We start from the raw sequence: 16,535 nt of genomic DNA, 5'->3' as shown, positions 1-16,535 counted from the left end.
TTGAACTCGAAGTGCATTCGTTTTCATGGTAGGACTGATTTGTGCTGAACAGGCTTGTGTTCCATGTCGATGTAAGGTAATTTCATGTCCCTATGTACGTTTGAATTGCATTTCTGTGCAAAGGCTTATCAGGCAAACACTGTAAGGGTACTGGGATGTGGCCACGCCACACAGTATGTGTGTCTGCCGGCAGGTTTTGCACTGAAGAGGCGGAGTAGCGACCTTTTACCACCGAGTGGGCACCACAGCTGAACCAAAGCGGTGAGACTACTGCACGTACTGGCGTTCGAGCGTGTGGACTGATGCAAGTACACCGGTAGATGGCGCTGAGGTTCCTTGAAAAACAGCTGGCCCTCCACAGCGTTGATGATGATCGTGTGTTTGTGTGCGCGCGCATATATGTATATGTATATATAGATAGATATTGACAGATACATAGATACATACATATATATATATATATATTGATAGAAAGATAGATTGATAGGTCATTGCATTCACTGTAATTACATTACATTACATGCACTGTAATATTGTAATATCACTGTAATATCTGACGGTTAAGGCCGACAGCCGGACCTCCGGAACACGTGGACGGGCGCAGCAGTGCCAGCCCTGAGTAAGCAAATACACACCCGTGAGAATGAAATGACCCCAGCTTCACTCCAGCTGAAACTAGTTTAACAGCAAGTACACTCGGAAAGAAGACTGTCGCGACAAATGATCAATATTTCATGTGAATAAGAGACAGAACCTTCCCTCGGAGTAATAATCCGTCCTTGACGTCAGCAAAGCGGCACCCCTCCAATTCAGACGCGGGGCGTGCCGGGAATTCGCAACTACCCGGCTGGCTCGTTTTAGGTCTGAAAGAAAGTCGGAATCGTTTGAGATTGCGGTGCATACGCGGAGTTTGCGGGGAGGCGGCGGGGGGGGGAGGGCATTGCCCCCACTAGCGGCTGAAATATGTCACTACATTGAGTCTAAAGTAGTAGAACTCTATTATTCGAAAGTAGCAGACATTGTATTATGTTTGGTTTTGTAATAAATTCATTTTTGAGCACTCATGTCATGTGACATGGCACGTTGTGACCAGGGCCGGCGGAAGCGCTAGGCAAACTGGGCAATTGCCCAGGGCGCCAGGCCACTAGGGGGCGCCGCACCATGACGAGCTTTGCAAAAATTAAGAGCACGATCATTGAATAGTTGATGGCTGTGCCATTGCCAAGAGCGGGAAATTTCATGAACATTTTCATACTCTGAGTAGTGGTGACGGTCATCACAATGAGACGCTCAAAGCCTAGTGGTGCTGAATATAGAAGGCGTGCATAGACAAAGTGGAAAAGCTTGGAAAGCTGTCCATTTTCCCGAAAGTCTAGCTTGTTCTAGTGTAGCTGTGACTAGCCTAGCTTCGGAACATAAAGAGCAGAGGGATGGAAAGACGAAGGCCGACGACGAGGAGGGTATTGATCTGCAACGGGAAATTGGGGGCATTGATGCAGATGATCTGAGCTTCGAGATAAAAACAGCTGTCAAGAGCTATCCCAGCGATGTGTGCGATTCACCCATTGACATGCTTAGGTACATATACCGGGAAAATGTTTTTGATTTGTACACAAATCTTAGCGTTGCCCTGCGCTTATTGTTAACCGTGGCATCAGGAGGGAGGAGTTTTTTCGCGTCTCAAACTTGTAAAGAACTATCTGCGATCGACAGTGTCACAAGATCGTTTGAATGGATTGGCCGAAATTTCAATTGAGCACCAAATCTGTCACAAATTGGATTACTCCAAGAAAATTGAAGACTTCGCAGCAGCCAAAGCAAGAAAGGTCCTCTTTTAAATGGTGAGTCAGTGGTATTAATTCATTACACCCGTGTGTGTCAAAAATAGGGGTCAATATGTGGTAAATTGGCTCTTTTTTTCTTAGAAATTTGAACGTAGGGGGCGGCATATTCCTATTTTGCCCAGAGTGCTGGATTGTCTTTCCCCGGCCCTGGTTGTGACGTGCGACGTTCGAGTTCCCTCTCTTTTGTGCTTTAGTGATTCAGCTAGGACATTTAGTTATTTTATATTTATATATATATATATAAGCCTACTGTTGCTGAGAATTTTCTAATTGTGTGCGTGTGTGCGCGCTATAACTTGGATATGAGTGAGTATGCATATTTCAGTTTTCAATTTAACACGAAATTAGTTCATGTGTACATTAAATGTTTTAAAAGGGTACATGGAAAAAGAAAGCCTAACCGTATAATATAAACAAATTGATATTTAATTTCTAACAGACTTAATGGTTGCCAGTGCGCTTCATTTGTGTGCGCTCGTGTGTGAAAGACAAATGTGGCCAGAAACTGATTTGATGCGCTGTGTTGTTTGGCTTAATGGCAAGCTTGGCACTATTGTCTTCTGTTACTGTATGTATATGCGTAACACGCCACGCAATAGTTGGACTGTTTACTGACGTCAGTTAAAAAAATGTTTGCCCCTCCCCCCCAGCGCAAATGTCAAACTCCGCCTATGTTGCGGAGCAGAGCTGCACCGCAAACTAAAACGCACCAGACTCTCTGTTAACGCTCTCCTGCTCTACTTTTCGAGAGGGTTGACTTCCTTCTGATGCAGACACCGGGGTTGGTTTTGGTCTAACGCAGCGAAGACACAGACCGCTTCGTGTCTAGTGAAACTGAATGGTGAGCCAAAGCCTATGATACACTGGCAGATAAGCAGTCCCCAGTCGCGAACTCGTAGAGCGCCTGTCACGCCTGTGGTTGCGTGAGTTTACGGGAATGTTTCAAACGCCCACTCGTTACCCTGAAATCGAAAATGCATCATCGGTGATGCAAGTATTGCTTTATTGTGAGTAAAGTGCGCCTTTACACGCATTCTGTTACTCAGTGCATAGTATAACTGATACAATAATCGAAAATGGGGAAAGGGGGGGGGGGTGATCTAGGGACAGTGACGTGTGAAGAGGGTGGGACTGGAATGGGGGGAGGAGAGGTGTGCAGGGATGGAGAGAGGGGTGACAGATGGGGACAAGAAGCATATTTGTCACCTTTCAAGAGTCCACCTTACCCAAGGAGATGAGTTTTTCAGGGACTGTACCCTGTCATCTCTCTTTCTAATGGTGAGTGTCTGTGTTCAGTTCTGACAGTCATGACCAGTGTAGCATAGTCGTAAGGAGAAGGACTCATAATCGAAAGGCTGATGGTTTGATTCCCTGCTGGCGCACTCCAGGGATTGTAACCTACGTAAGTGGAGTGTCTGCTAAATGACAATAATGTAATGTAATGATCTCCATATCTGTATGTCCACTGAATACTCGCGGATATGATGTCAGAGGGGGTGTACATATCTGTTTGAGGCTCCACAGCCATTTGGAAGCTGGCTGCAAGGAAATTTCGGGCAGACAACAGTGCCACAGCAAGTTAGCATCCTTTACGTTGTTAAAGGCATCAGCAGTGAGAGGGAGACACAGTACATCTCTAGGGGTGGTGGTGGAACATGCAGTTAGTCACAAGAATTACTGCACCCCCTCTGGCCCCTTGACATTTTACAGGGTTTGCTGCTCAAATTACCAGATGGGGTTTCCTTAAACACGAGGATATATGCAAACCCCCCCCCCCCCCTCCCCCCAACCCCCAACCCCCCAGCCTCTTTATTGCTAAATTACTCAATCTCTTCTGGAGGGGTCCCAGTATAAACTTCACAGTGCCCCCAGCTCCCCAATCTCCCTTCACCATGAAGATGTTGCAATATATTTTCCAGGCCCCACCCCCCCATCTAGCTTTCCTGTCCTGTCCTCCAGTCTGGAGGGCCTCAGCGAGAGGCTATTCTGTATGCGTTGCTGTGGCGTTAATGTGTAGACTGATGTGAACCCAAAATCCGCCCAACTGAGACACACTTTTCCCCTCTGAGTCACCCCTCATAGAGCTGCTCAGACTCTCGGACAAGCGATGAGATCAGAACCTGGCTGCCGGGGATGTCAGACGAATGAAAAAAAAAAAAAGAGGAAAAAAAACCCCATGCTGGTCTCCTCCTCAATCCTGCGGTGTTCTTGCTTCATGTTAAAGCATAGAGGATCCTAATTTTTCTGTTTCTGGCAGACCCTCATGCATTCCTGATACCGGGGTATTTCTCCACACATGAAGTGAGCCAGTACCGCTGCACCACCCTGTAATCCTCCGGCCACAAGTCCGGAGGCCTGGCCACAGCTCCACACAGCTGCCCACTCTGACACATACATCTGTCTGAAAAACGTTGGCTTTAATGGCAGGATATTGTGGCATGGCTGAAAAATGTACTCTCGCTCACTCTCGTCTCTCTTCTCTCTCTCTCTCACACTCTCTCGCTCTCTCTCACTCTCTCTCTCTCGCTCTCTCAGGGGTCGTTTACTCCATCTTTAGTTTTTGATTTTTCACTGCCAGTACTAATGCAACAGCTGTCTATTCTCTTTTTTTGTGATTGAAGTGGTCGATGTGTGTGCTGTGTAGAATGTTCATTTTAAAATTGAAAATCCTCGGAGAGGTGAATCAGCTTTACTGTGTGGAGTATGAAACCCGCCATTCTAAGCCAAAACACCAAAGGCCAATCTAATCCTGTCTTCTCTGATCTGACTGCCCTCTGATCTAACATCCATCCGGTAGGGTTCGGCAAGTAAACCTAGAGTTACCTTGTCATTAGTGCCAACATAGTGTCATTGTGAAATATGGTATCATTGTGGGAGACTTTGCCACAAAGGAAATAAGTGCTTTTGTAAGTTGCACAGCTGTAATCTAGTATTTCTTGTTTCCAGCCACCAAGCTTGTACTACTATAATCTTTTACTACTGCATTTTTTACTGTTGCAAAACGGTTTAACTGCCAACAGACTTTTGCCTTCACTGCTAAAACTGCCATCAGCTTTTCCTCTGATATTTGGAGTGGAGGGGACAGAGTTTAGGCAGACGAGACGTAGTCTGAATAGGTCGGTTTCACATCTGTGCTGAAAGATAGACAGACAGAGATCCTGTTGTCCTAACTGCTGTGGGGAGATCATTCCACTTTTTTCAGGACCAGGATGGAGAAGGGGCAGGATCACGATTAGAGACCCTTCCAGGAATGGACTATTAGGCCACCAGACCTAGTGGAGAGGAGTGGTCTGTCCGGAGTGTAGGCTGTAATAACAAAGAAGTATGAGGTGGCTATTCTTGTTACTGCCTGTTTGGCTAGAACTAGGATTTTGTAGCAGGTAGCCAATGTAGAGAGGTGCGGACAGACGTGACACGACAGTATTTTGGCTGGCTGTAGGTCAGTCTGGGTGCTGCGTATTGAATCAGCAGATGAGGCCTGATGTCTCTTGCCAGGAGGTCGGCTAGAGGAAAGCTGCAGTTGTCCGGCCTGGAAAGCACAGACTAAACTACTGCAATTTAGGTTGAGTTGGTAGTAAGAAATGGTCGGTCTTTTCGGATGCCGAACGGTAGGGTAGGAACGTGCAGCTCACTTATGCTTCAATGTCTTCAAGAACAGGGCTACATCCAGCACTGCCCCCTAGGTTCTTGGAAGTCTTAGATGGTGACACAATCACGTTATCAAGGATGACGGACTGATATGGTAGTGGTGATGGTTTTCCTGGCACGCAGAGCAGGTAACATTCCAAAGGCTTTTAACTTTCCTTTTTCGCATTCCTGCGTTGTGTTCAGCTTTTGATATGGGTTTGGAGCCTGGCTCAATTTTTGCTGTTTTTCCTGCCCCTGTTTTTCAAGTCTCTAAACAGCTGCTTGCTCCTCTGAACTCAGTTTTGGGGGGTTTTGGGGGGGATGTTTGCAGGGGGTAGGCAGTTTACAGAGGGGCCTCACGACCAAGAGCAACTGTTCCGGGGGGAGCCCCTGAAGGTTGTGATTAGAGAGTAAGGAGAAGGCTTGCTGAAAGTGGGGTCTGGGGTGAATTGAGGTTTCTTGGTATAGGGGTTGGGGGTGGGGAGGGGGAGGAGGTTTTCAGCTCTGAGGGGGTCTGTTTCTGTACTAGAATGAAGCCTCTTTCCAGTTCCCGGAGCTCTGTAGGAGCTGATCTCTTTTTTTTTTTTGCCCCACTTTTTATCCAAGTATTATTAAAGTATTATTAAAGATTGATGTAATGTTTTAGGCACCAAATCTTTACGTGGGTATATATGTGTTTCACACTCTAAAAGCAAAAATGAATTGGTTTATGATAGTGTATAGTTTTAATACATCAGTATATTCAGTATATATCAGTACATTCATAATCAATCAGCAGTGGATGATTTTGAACACACCTGTTATAATAAATGCAGCAGAAGATAAAGTTAATGAAGGTACCTAAGAGTTAATGTTTGACTAGAGTTTATCTATCAGGAATACTATTCGTATCGAGGCAGTTATATGGCAGACTGGACTGACCTGAAATACAGCATAGCAGCTTGTGTAAAAATACAACACACAGTAAAAGAAGCAACTGACATACCAGCCGTTGACTTCACAGGGTGTGTCCAGTTTATTGTCATTTTTCATTAAGTATGAGTAAGTTTATAAGCTTATATGATGACCTATACTTCAGTAAGCTAACTGTATGATATGACTATCGTTAGGGCAACGATAGCTTTGATCAATAAATTGTGTCTTAGCGCCAGAGTGTCTCGAGGTGCCAAGGTGTGTTTGGAGACACAGGGGCCGTTGTGAGGCACAATGTTTATTACTGGGTTTTGACTCTCTGGTTCTACTGTTCTCACAACAATATTTTCATTTAAATATGGGGTGGGTCCATTTTGCCCTCAGCAGCTGACCCAAAATCAGAGTTAAAATTTTACACAATGGCCTGGGAAAGGATTTTGGGTGGGCGAGATGATGTTTTAACTGTCGTCAATGGTACAAAGTTAAGTAAACCATAGACATTCCAGTGAAATGCATTAACATTCCTGCCATTTAAATACATGTCTGACTAAATCTTCTGTAATTTATTGCTTGCTGCAAATACAGTGCTCAGATAGGAAAAGCTCTTAATTCAAATTCAGAAATGTGTACAGACATGTAAGCATTCCAAAAAGTGATACGACTGCAGAATTTGCAGTGTTTTTATTTCATTCGTTTATGAGAAAAAGTATTTATTTTTGCTATGATTCAGGCTCTGTTGTGTCTGTTCCTTTCAACTCTGTGTGTAGTACTGTATCCGGCTTGGTAGCTCACCCATGCCTTCATCTGGCCATCGTTTCTGCAGCGCGAATGGAGGCCCTGGCAGGCAGAGTGCATCCATGTTTAGTGTCAACGAAAGTTTCCTGTTTCAGATTTACAGCGAGCCTCTGCCCAAAAGCCCCTCTTTCAGCCGAGGAGAGCGAACTGACTGTGAGGTCAGGCACTTACTACAGTTTGGAGAGGCAAAAAAGAGGAAGAACTCTGGCAAGATGCAGCTAAACTCTGGTGCATTGCTGTGGTTGCTCCTTCAGCAAGTGCTGCTTAAACGCTTGTGATTTAAACAAGGCGTTGAATGCTCAGAATTTCGTATTTACACACTTAAAAGCCTTAAATGCCAGCTGAGCAGTATGTGTCACATAATTCTGCTTTGAAGTGGTAGAACTGCTCTCCCATTTATACCTGGCAGACAGTTTATTAAGGAGGTCTTTGAAGTGAACTGAAAACATTTAGATTATGTGATGCCATGGTTTTGCCCTTTTGAATCTTTTCTGCTCTCTCCCCTTGATCACCACATGTGAGGTAAAAATGATAATAAACACATTTAAATACTTTCTCTGTTCCTGAAATGTATACATTACCTTAATCTTTACATCCATTGTTACAGCCCTGCAAAACGTCAGTGTTGCAAACCGTGCATTAGGTTAAAATCACCAAAACACCAATGCAAATTTAGATTTATTCCTCTGACAGGTGTTTATAATATTATTAAATATGGTTGAACATAAATATAGAATATAATACATTTAGAGATAAAACAGGAGACTCTTTTTGCTGAGATTCTTTTCGCACATTATGATGAACCTTCACGCTTTTCCTTACTTCGATCAGTTTGAGGAAAATTGTCCTAATTGAGCAACCAGGACAAATAATTGTGCAATTTTGTGCATTGTCCTGAATGTTTTATGAAGTTTTGGAAAGGTTTGCCATAGGCTTATTTCCACTGGAGAAGAAAAACAAACATTTGTCATAGCGGTGGAGACTTGCCAGTGAACCAGCCAGGCTGTGCTGTGACATAATGCACAACCCACCCAGGACACATGCAGTTTGCAAAAGGGAAAAGGGACAATGTTTATATGGGCTCCAAAAGTCTTTAAAATACGTCATACATTTTAAAATTCCAAATAATTACTGTAATTTAAAATACAACATGTGAGGAGAATACATATGTGAAGTATGCCAGTGTGCTGTCCATGTTATTTGTGAACATAATCTCATATATTTGAATGCATATGTTACACTGAGGATTTTTTATAAAATATTTTTTCTGCAATGTCTGCCTAAAATTTCAGTGGTGAACTTGGCCATCATTTTGAGATTTTTTTTTTTTATTGCAGCCATTCATTTTGACACACCTTATGTCTTACCATACTTTTTATGACTGCTTATAACTGAATGTCTGTCTTAATATCAGGACTCGTTTTGACTCATTCCGTTTACAAGCAGGCGGTATTTTGTGTTGTGAGTCTGAATTAGAGCAGTTGGACCGCTATTCTCTCTGTTCTTTCTTTGTCAGTTGGAGAACTGAGAGACCACAGTGGAGAGAAACCGTTAGAGACATGTTCGCATTTTGTGATTGTTCCCTTGACCAGTGTTTTTGACACTGGTGAATTCTACCGCCAAATGTATGTGTGAAAAGTAATTACATGTTCATAAGCATGACAGAAATTTAATATGACCCGTTTTTAAACTCTGTCATTGAGTTTGCATAAGACTAGGATGATTTTTTTAGTCCCGTATTTCAGGTATATTAAATGGATCCTTCTCAAAATCAGGCAGCAGTCCTACTTTTCTGCCAACTGATATCCATAGCCTCTTGCTACATAACTAACTTGAAATTTTGTTACAGCACAGGTCTCATGGGTGAAGTCATCCTGAAATTAACATGTTAATGAAATTAACATCCCGTTGATCTGGCTGGTTACCCCACAGCTCAGATGCAGCACAGGGGAGTGTGATTACTCTCACTTAAGAAAACCCATCCAGCCGCCAAAGGTAAATAGAAATGAAGTCCTTCCTGGAGTTCTCCAGTGAACCCATAGAAATCTTGGTGGTAATCAAAGTTATTGACTGGAGGCACAACTTTGGAAAACCCCATAGCAATCTCTTCCTTATTGCCTGCTCAAGAGGTCAGGTTGAATGAGCACTGGCAAGACTCCATACTGTGGCCAAGACAGAGATTTTATGCTTTAACTGACCTATTAAATCTCTCTTAGTAACTCCAGAAATGATACTACTTACGACAGCGGCTGTGTACCATAGTAGTAGTGGAGTAGGACTCAACCAGAAGGTCGCTGGTTCAGTTCCCTGCTGGGGCACTGCTGCTGTACCCTACTTTAACCAAGAAATGCCTCAGTAAATATCCAGCTGTATAAATGGGTAACATGTAAAAAAAAAAAATTGTGACCTGTAAGTTGCTCTGGATAAGTGTCTGCTACATGCCTATAATGTAAAACATTTTGCCACTCCTTGTGCCTTCACTAGGGGTCTTAAAAAATGAAATATTGCTGGAGTTCTTTAGAGAATACAACCTCCTTCAAATTCTGCCATTTAGTTGTCCACTTCTTTACTTAAAGTGTGTGTTTATCTTTTGATTTTCTGATTTTTATTTGATTTTCTGTGACTGTTAAATCTCATGTGAAACTTTCACACACTGTGAGCTGCTTTTAATGTCCTGTACAATGCGGTGCCACCTCTGTCATACTCTCGTCTCACCCCTGACAAGCTTGTGGTCAGCTTGCCAAAGGAAAACGTCATCACATATATGGCATTACATTACATACATCCCTTTGCCCATGACATTACATGCATTTAGCAGATGTTCTTATCCATAGCCGCTTCCAGCACAATAGAACGTAAGTGTATCCATTCAAGTGTCAGACCAAACTAACAACACTCCCAGACCAGTGAGTGTGAGCATAACACCATTCAAGCCTGACTAGACAAGGGAAGCTAAGTAGACTGCCATACATCAGATGCTAGATCAGATGCAGATGCTAGATCACAGAACCCGAGGCGCATTGTAATAAAACAAACAGCAAGTGCTACAGGTAGCAAGTGTTAGAGGGCAGGTAGTATTTCTTTCTTTTGTCAAACAGTAAAGCTGAATCCTGGGTGTTTTACTGTAAGAGATGGGGTGATCAGGATGGGTGTAGTGAGCTGTAGTTTGTGGGGGTGGCTGTTGGAATGGAGTAAACCCCCCTCATTCCAGCCCAGGACAACCTAAGCAGCACCTGCGATCTAAATGCAGGCCCTCGGGCTGAGGTTTAAAGAGGCCAGTGTTTAGGACATGGTGCTGGGTGCCACAAAACTGGAAGACATGCCAACAGCCACACAAATTTTGAGCATGCAGATAGCTTCCTCAGGCACTTCCTTGGGAATGACTGGTCTGAGATTTGCATAGAGTGAAGAGGACCGGTAGACACAGGTTGTGAGGGTGAATACAGTTTTGCACATACCGCTGGGAGGGATGGTCTTCTTGTATTGAAGAGTTGAGAGAACATGACATCATCATTATCAATAATAAACCTAAGATGTTTACATGTTTCATTGATTATTGAAATACAAATAGCTGTCACCACTACAGTTTGTACATTTGTTGAAGCACATCCTGTAAACATCACTGAAGATGGGACTTTGGGATTCCTCTTTTCCCATCACCTATGACCTCATTCCCTGAATACTGTCAAACAACCAATGCCCTTTAAGTGTCCTTGCCTGCCTCCTATACCTTGTAATTAGAAATAATGACAAGCCAAGGTGGTCTGTATGTGTTGTTTTCAGATGGTGAAGGGAGGAAGCCAAAATTACGGGGGGGGTGGGGTGGGGGGGAAATGAGACAAGTCCGGGCAGAGTATTTTTGTTTTTCTGAATGGTTCCAGTATAGCCAGAGAAAGCCAGCCTAAAAGGCGAGAGAGAGGGAGAAATCAAGAGAGAAAGAAAGGCAGACAGAAAGAGAGAGGGAGCATCTGAAAGGGAGAGTGAGCTAGAGGTACAGGAGCAGCACTTGAGCAACATGAGAGCCGTGAATCTTGCACAGTCACCCCAATCTGCTGAGAGGCCAGTGTAAGGAAGATGGATAGGGAATTCCCTAAAAGCAGGAGGAAGATGAGTGTGCGACCGCATTAAAATAAAAAAATGTGCCACAACAACGCAGTGGAAGTCAGCTGGTCAGCGGGGTTGGCTGAAATAGCCCAGTTAGCCTCGGCATGGCTATCCTTGTAATTTAGTGCCAACATGAAGGTTACCTTCTGTGACGTGTAACCAGAGTGCCCCTGGGTGCAGTGAGTAGACGAAAAGGGTTGAAAAGGATCCTGTTGCAAAGGGAGGACAGTGCAGAAAGGGTACATATTTCGGGGTTGAGGAGTTGCCGTCGTGGGATCCCTCATGTCGGCTGTCTGACATGACATAATGCAATTCCTTTTTCCCAGCATCATGCTGTCCATGTCCTACACAGCTGTGTCCACACGAGAGGGAAGTGTGCATGACAGAGAGAAAGAGTGCGAGAGAATGAGGAAAAAGGCGAACCGCCTCTAATTACTCTGTCGGTCTCAGAGACATATTAAATTGTCCTCGGAAAAGATTGCTTTTTCAGTCATAAGTCGCACCACCCTGGCCACGCAATGAAAATGGCCACCAACAACATTACAACACCCAGATGACTACAAGTTGAGCTGTGCTTTCTTTCAGGCAATTCAAACAATTTGTGTAACTCAAGCCACATGGTGCAGCCAGGAGGTCTGAGAGGATGAACGTTGTAGCTCCTAACCCCGCACAACAGTGTTAGTGTTCGGAGGGCCTGGCTGTCGAGGCAGAAGAGGGCAGATGAATTATTTTTAGGGGGACGTTGTGGATGTTTCATGTGAAGTTGCCCTCAGGGCATACACTGTGGTGAAATGCGTATTCCGTGCTCGAGGTCCAAAAGTTATCTTAGAGAAACATGACACCAGGTATTACACCTCATAGTAATAAACGTTTATCAGAAAAGGAATGCATCACACAGCCAGCAAGCCCAGTAGGATTTACATGACTAATCACATATTCGGTTGACTGTAGGGGCGACACCACCTTTATGCGATATCTTGGTATGGAGGATATAACTCTGAAGAAATGATGTAGGACTTTATCTGTCCCCTCCTCGGGATGATATGTGCCTGTTGACAGAAAGAAAGCGAGAGAGAGAGATGCTGAGGGTCACAACAGTAAAACGTGGGAGATAGGAACTCAGCTTCTGGAAACAGCCAGGATCTCTCTCCGCATCCGTTAATCAGCTTTACTAAGCTTGACAGCACGTAATTGTCGGGGTGAATCCTTCCAGCACCCATGTTCGTTCGTCTGTGTTATTTTTGTGTTTTCTTTAGTGGCAAAAACCCATCTTTCTGAAGGTAGTTTTTTGTCAGTATGGTACTGATTTGGTATTATTATTGACTCAAGCATTGACAGGTGTTGTGGCCTGACTTTTTCTATATGTGCTCTTGTTCATATGAGCTTGTCAAATCCACTTAGCCTACGTACCTGACATTGCATGGATAAAAGCCAAAGTTGAACGTAAATGTCTCGTTTCAAAGCCATGCGCCCCAAGATATATATATATATATATATATGTATGTATATATATATATATATATATATATATATATAAAATATAAAATATGTATAATATAAAATATGTATAGGTGGCACACTCATTAAGGAATCTCACCACTGACCGCACGGGTTGGGTGTGTCCGAGCTTTAGCAATTGTTTCCCCTTGGCGGTAGATCCTGCCCTTATAAGAGACACTTTAACACTGTTGGGCCGGGGGCGTGGCACAGCTAAGGAAAGGCTAATAGTGCGATTCCACATCACAGGTGATACGAGCTGGAGGTCAGAAACACATGGAGGGCTTTTCAAAGGGTGCGTTGGAGGTATATTGGTAAGTTTAAGGGGGGGGGGGGGGGGGGGGGGGGTCGGTAAAATGGCTTCTTGCGCACATCTGACTGCAATTCACACAGCGCTGGCCTGGAAGTGACCCAGATTGCCGCAGGGAGCAGTCAGGGAGGGGGTAAGGGGGAGGGCACCAAAATCTACACACTTTTACTCGCTCTGCTAAAACCAGGATCAGCCCCTGATCTGGAAGCTCAGCTCCATTTGCTGTTTCTGGGGTTACACTTCATTACCTTTTCTCTTTTTTTCTTTCTACTTCACTATCACTTCACACATATAACTGCTCAAATTGAGGCGCTCTAGGTTGTTAAGTCCACAGGCTCGTTGTTGATATTTTACTCGCCAGCTCTCTGTCCAGCTGGTGGTTCTTGCTTTAGTTCATTTCCAGTTGAGTTTCCCCATCCTTCCTCGTCATTTATGTCAGTGAGGTGTGGAGGAGAGCCTGCACATTGCCCTGGAAACAATGTTAATTGTTAATTTGTGTTAATTGTTTAAAATGTTACATGTTTTAAGGGCCCTAGCAGATCTTATTTAATCAACTGTATCCAAAACTGTTAATTGTTTGCATGATTTGTAATTGTCTGTCTGTGGGAACCAGCCCATTGGTTAACGAGCCACACCTTCCTAATTAAAGGCCTATTAAATACAGGTGAGTGGCTGGAGAGCAAGGATATTCGTTTTGTTTCTGTTGAATGTTTGTGCAGGCAGGCTTTTGTTTGTCTGCTGGCTTTTTTTAAAAAATGAGTTATTGCTCTTTTTGAATGTTTGGTCTTCTGTTTTGCTCATTTTTGTGAGAAATGTTGGCCAGCTTCTCCACAAGAAGCAATGCAATTTCTTTCTGGTCTGTAGCAAGTGAGGGTGGCTTACTATACCCTGCAGTGGTCCTGCAGTCTCCTCCCTATTGAAAATGTTTGATAGCTGGGCACAGGATGAGTTAGCTTGGTTTTAATGGAGTTTTTGTTTTGTATTTTCCACTTCTTTGCTTTTCCCCCTTTTAAGTTTTTTTGGAATTGTCAAATACACGTTAATCTTTTGTCACTACTGCAACCTTTGCACAAAAATGCCAGGCTTAGTAAGCGAAATCCTTCAATACACACATCACCCAATACGATGAGGGGACCCTGGCCTACCCACCCCTGCTCCTAGGAGAACAAAGCCAATTTTCTGCATCACTGTGGGCTCCCAGTCATTGTCAGCAGGTGAAATGGCTGGTTTCAAACCTGGGCTGGAGAGCTCAGCCTGCACACAGAGTGAGTGCTTTAACTGACTGAGCTGCTCAGGAGCTGACTGAGCTGTGTTCCTATCAGTCTGTACTCACCCTGTTGTTGAGGTCTTGCTGAAAAATCCTGGTCAGAGCAGATCCAGGCTCCTCGAAATAGAATCTTTCTTCACCCAAGCGGGATGAGGCCTCACCTGTCTCATGGATAGTAGGCCAGCATAATTGAGGTCCCTGCGGTTAAGAACCTGGTTCCATTTGTCTGTGAGTGGCCACAGTGCATACTTTTTTTTTTATCTTCAGTTATTCCTGCTTTTTTGCCAGTGGTTTCTCTGGTCACTCTACTCTCTCTGTGCTGAAAGCAGATCCTGAATTGTGCTTGGGAAGTGGGCTGTCACATAAATCTTCAAACATCCAATGTCTGCAATACCTTCAGATGTTCTCCTGGGTAGTGACATACAGCATGACAGGCTTGAAATGATAACACGATATGCTACACCAACGGGGTAGGGCGTGGGGAGAACAGTCTTGGATACAGATAACAGAGGTCATATAGCTCTTGTTGAATTCAGTAAGTCCAATCACAGGCAGTGTTACCAGGCAGAATGCTTAAGTCAAACATTACAAGGTACACCACAAAGTTTTAATTAACTTTACAGCAGGAAAGCAATATCATTTGTAAACTATCAGATTACCTCTCGGATCCTGGCTCGACACAGCAACTGTAGTTTGTTTTCACTTTGATATTAATTTAAGGGAATTATAATGCCCTCCTGTACCGCTTGAATTAAGTGGCACTAATTTCCTGGTGGATGGAACAGGGGGGCTGCAAACCTTTGCCCCCCCCCCCCCCCCCCCCCCCCCCCAAAGAGGAATGTAATTTGGGGAGTCTGGGTTCCTGCTCTGAATCTGAGGCTAGTGAGCCGCAGGCCACAGCTACCTAACACAAAGCAGATGTGAAGCCTGATCTCTGTGATAATGGCTGCCGTCCCTCCCGGAGCTGCTCCTGACAGCGGGAACGACCACAGGGGGCCCCTTTACCAGGCAGAGAGAGAGAGAGAGAGAGAGAGAGAGTGGAGGAAAGAAAGACAAATGGAAGAAAGCGAATTCATCGAACAAATGCGCTAATTAGCCTACTAAATAAGCAAAAGGGAAGAACTGCCGTCCTGGTCTAACAGGTTCTGGGTGCCGGGCCATTAGACACAAGCTGACACGGTATGGACGGGGCAGGGGAGCAGAGAAGGAGACTGAATTAACAGGATAATCTTCTGGCAGCGGACTGTTAACGCTGTCATTACAACAACAAACAAACGGCTCTTTTTTTGTCTCCATCCCAGTTCACAAGCACATTAAACAGTGAACTCAGATGCCTTTGATTAATAGGTTCTGTGGTCAATTATTTCCTTCTTTGTTGGAAATCACGGAGGATAAGCAGATAAGCACCCCCAGGAGTGCACTGCTAGTTAAATTTTGAACAAATCAAACGTTTATCAGCCTAAATGATCGATGAAAGTATGGAACTATTAGAAGCTATTTGGAATTAGGACTGCGTGCGTAAGAATTATGTAGGAGTCTATAAAAGTAACTTATAGCAAAAACACACACAAAGACCTTTTTCATCTGTATCCAGCAGTGCCTCCATACTCCTGAGTCCCCACCTCAGATATGCGACCTGAACACCAACGGAGAGCTGCATTCTTTCAGATGAAAAAGGAAGACCCTGCTGAGCACAACAGCTATGGCTCGTCCATCGCCAGGCTTCCTGATCCCTGTCACTCCTGACACCTGATTGGGACATTCCTTTTGAAATTCCCCTGCTTGGAGGACAGGACCATGTTGACAGAATCAGCAACCCAACCCCCCCCAACCCACTGACTCTAATCCCCAGTACACTTGGGACTACGTAGCAACCGGATACAGTTAGATACAACCTGATACAGGCAGCGGCACTTCTCATACCTAATATCTTCAGTTGTGCTAGAGAATATATGAACATAAATTACATAGTAATAGCATTCAGTGAATATGAACTGTGGTGAAGTAAGTCACACTAACACTGCAGTTCTAGGAGATGATTTTGCTCGGTCCCATCTCTATCTGAACCCCCACTGCACCCCTCCACACACAGACCCCAACTCTGTAGAGGGTGTTTCCCTGCAGTTCCCTGTGTCATCTGGGACACTGATCTCTTTTCATGAAGGTCACCTTCAGAGGG

This window comes from Megalops cyprinoides, chromosome 16 (genome assembly GCF_013368585.1).
Source record: "Megalops cyprinoides isolate fMegCyp1 chromosome 16, fMegCyp1.pri, whole genome shotgun sequence".
Taxonomy (NCBI): Eukaryota; Metazoa; Chordata; class Actinopteri; order Elopiformes; family Megalopidae; genus Megalops; species Megalops cyprinoides.
This window is presented reverse-complemented; position numbering follows the sequence as displayed.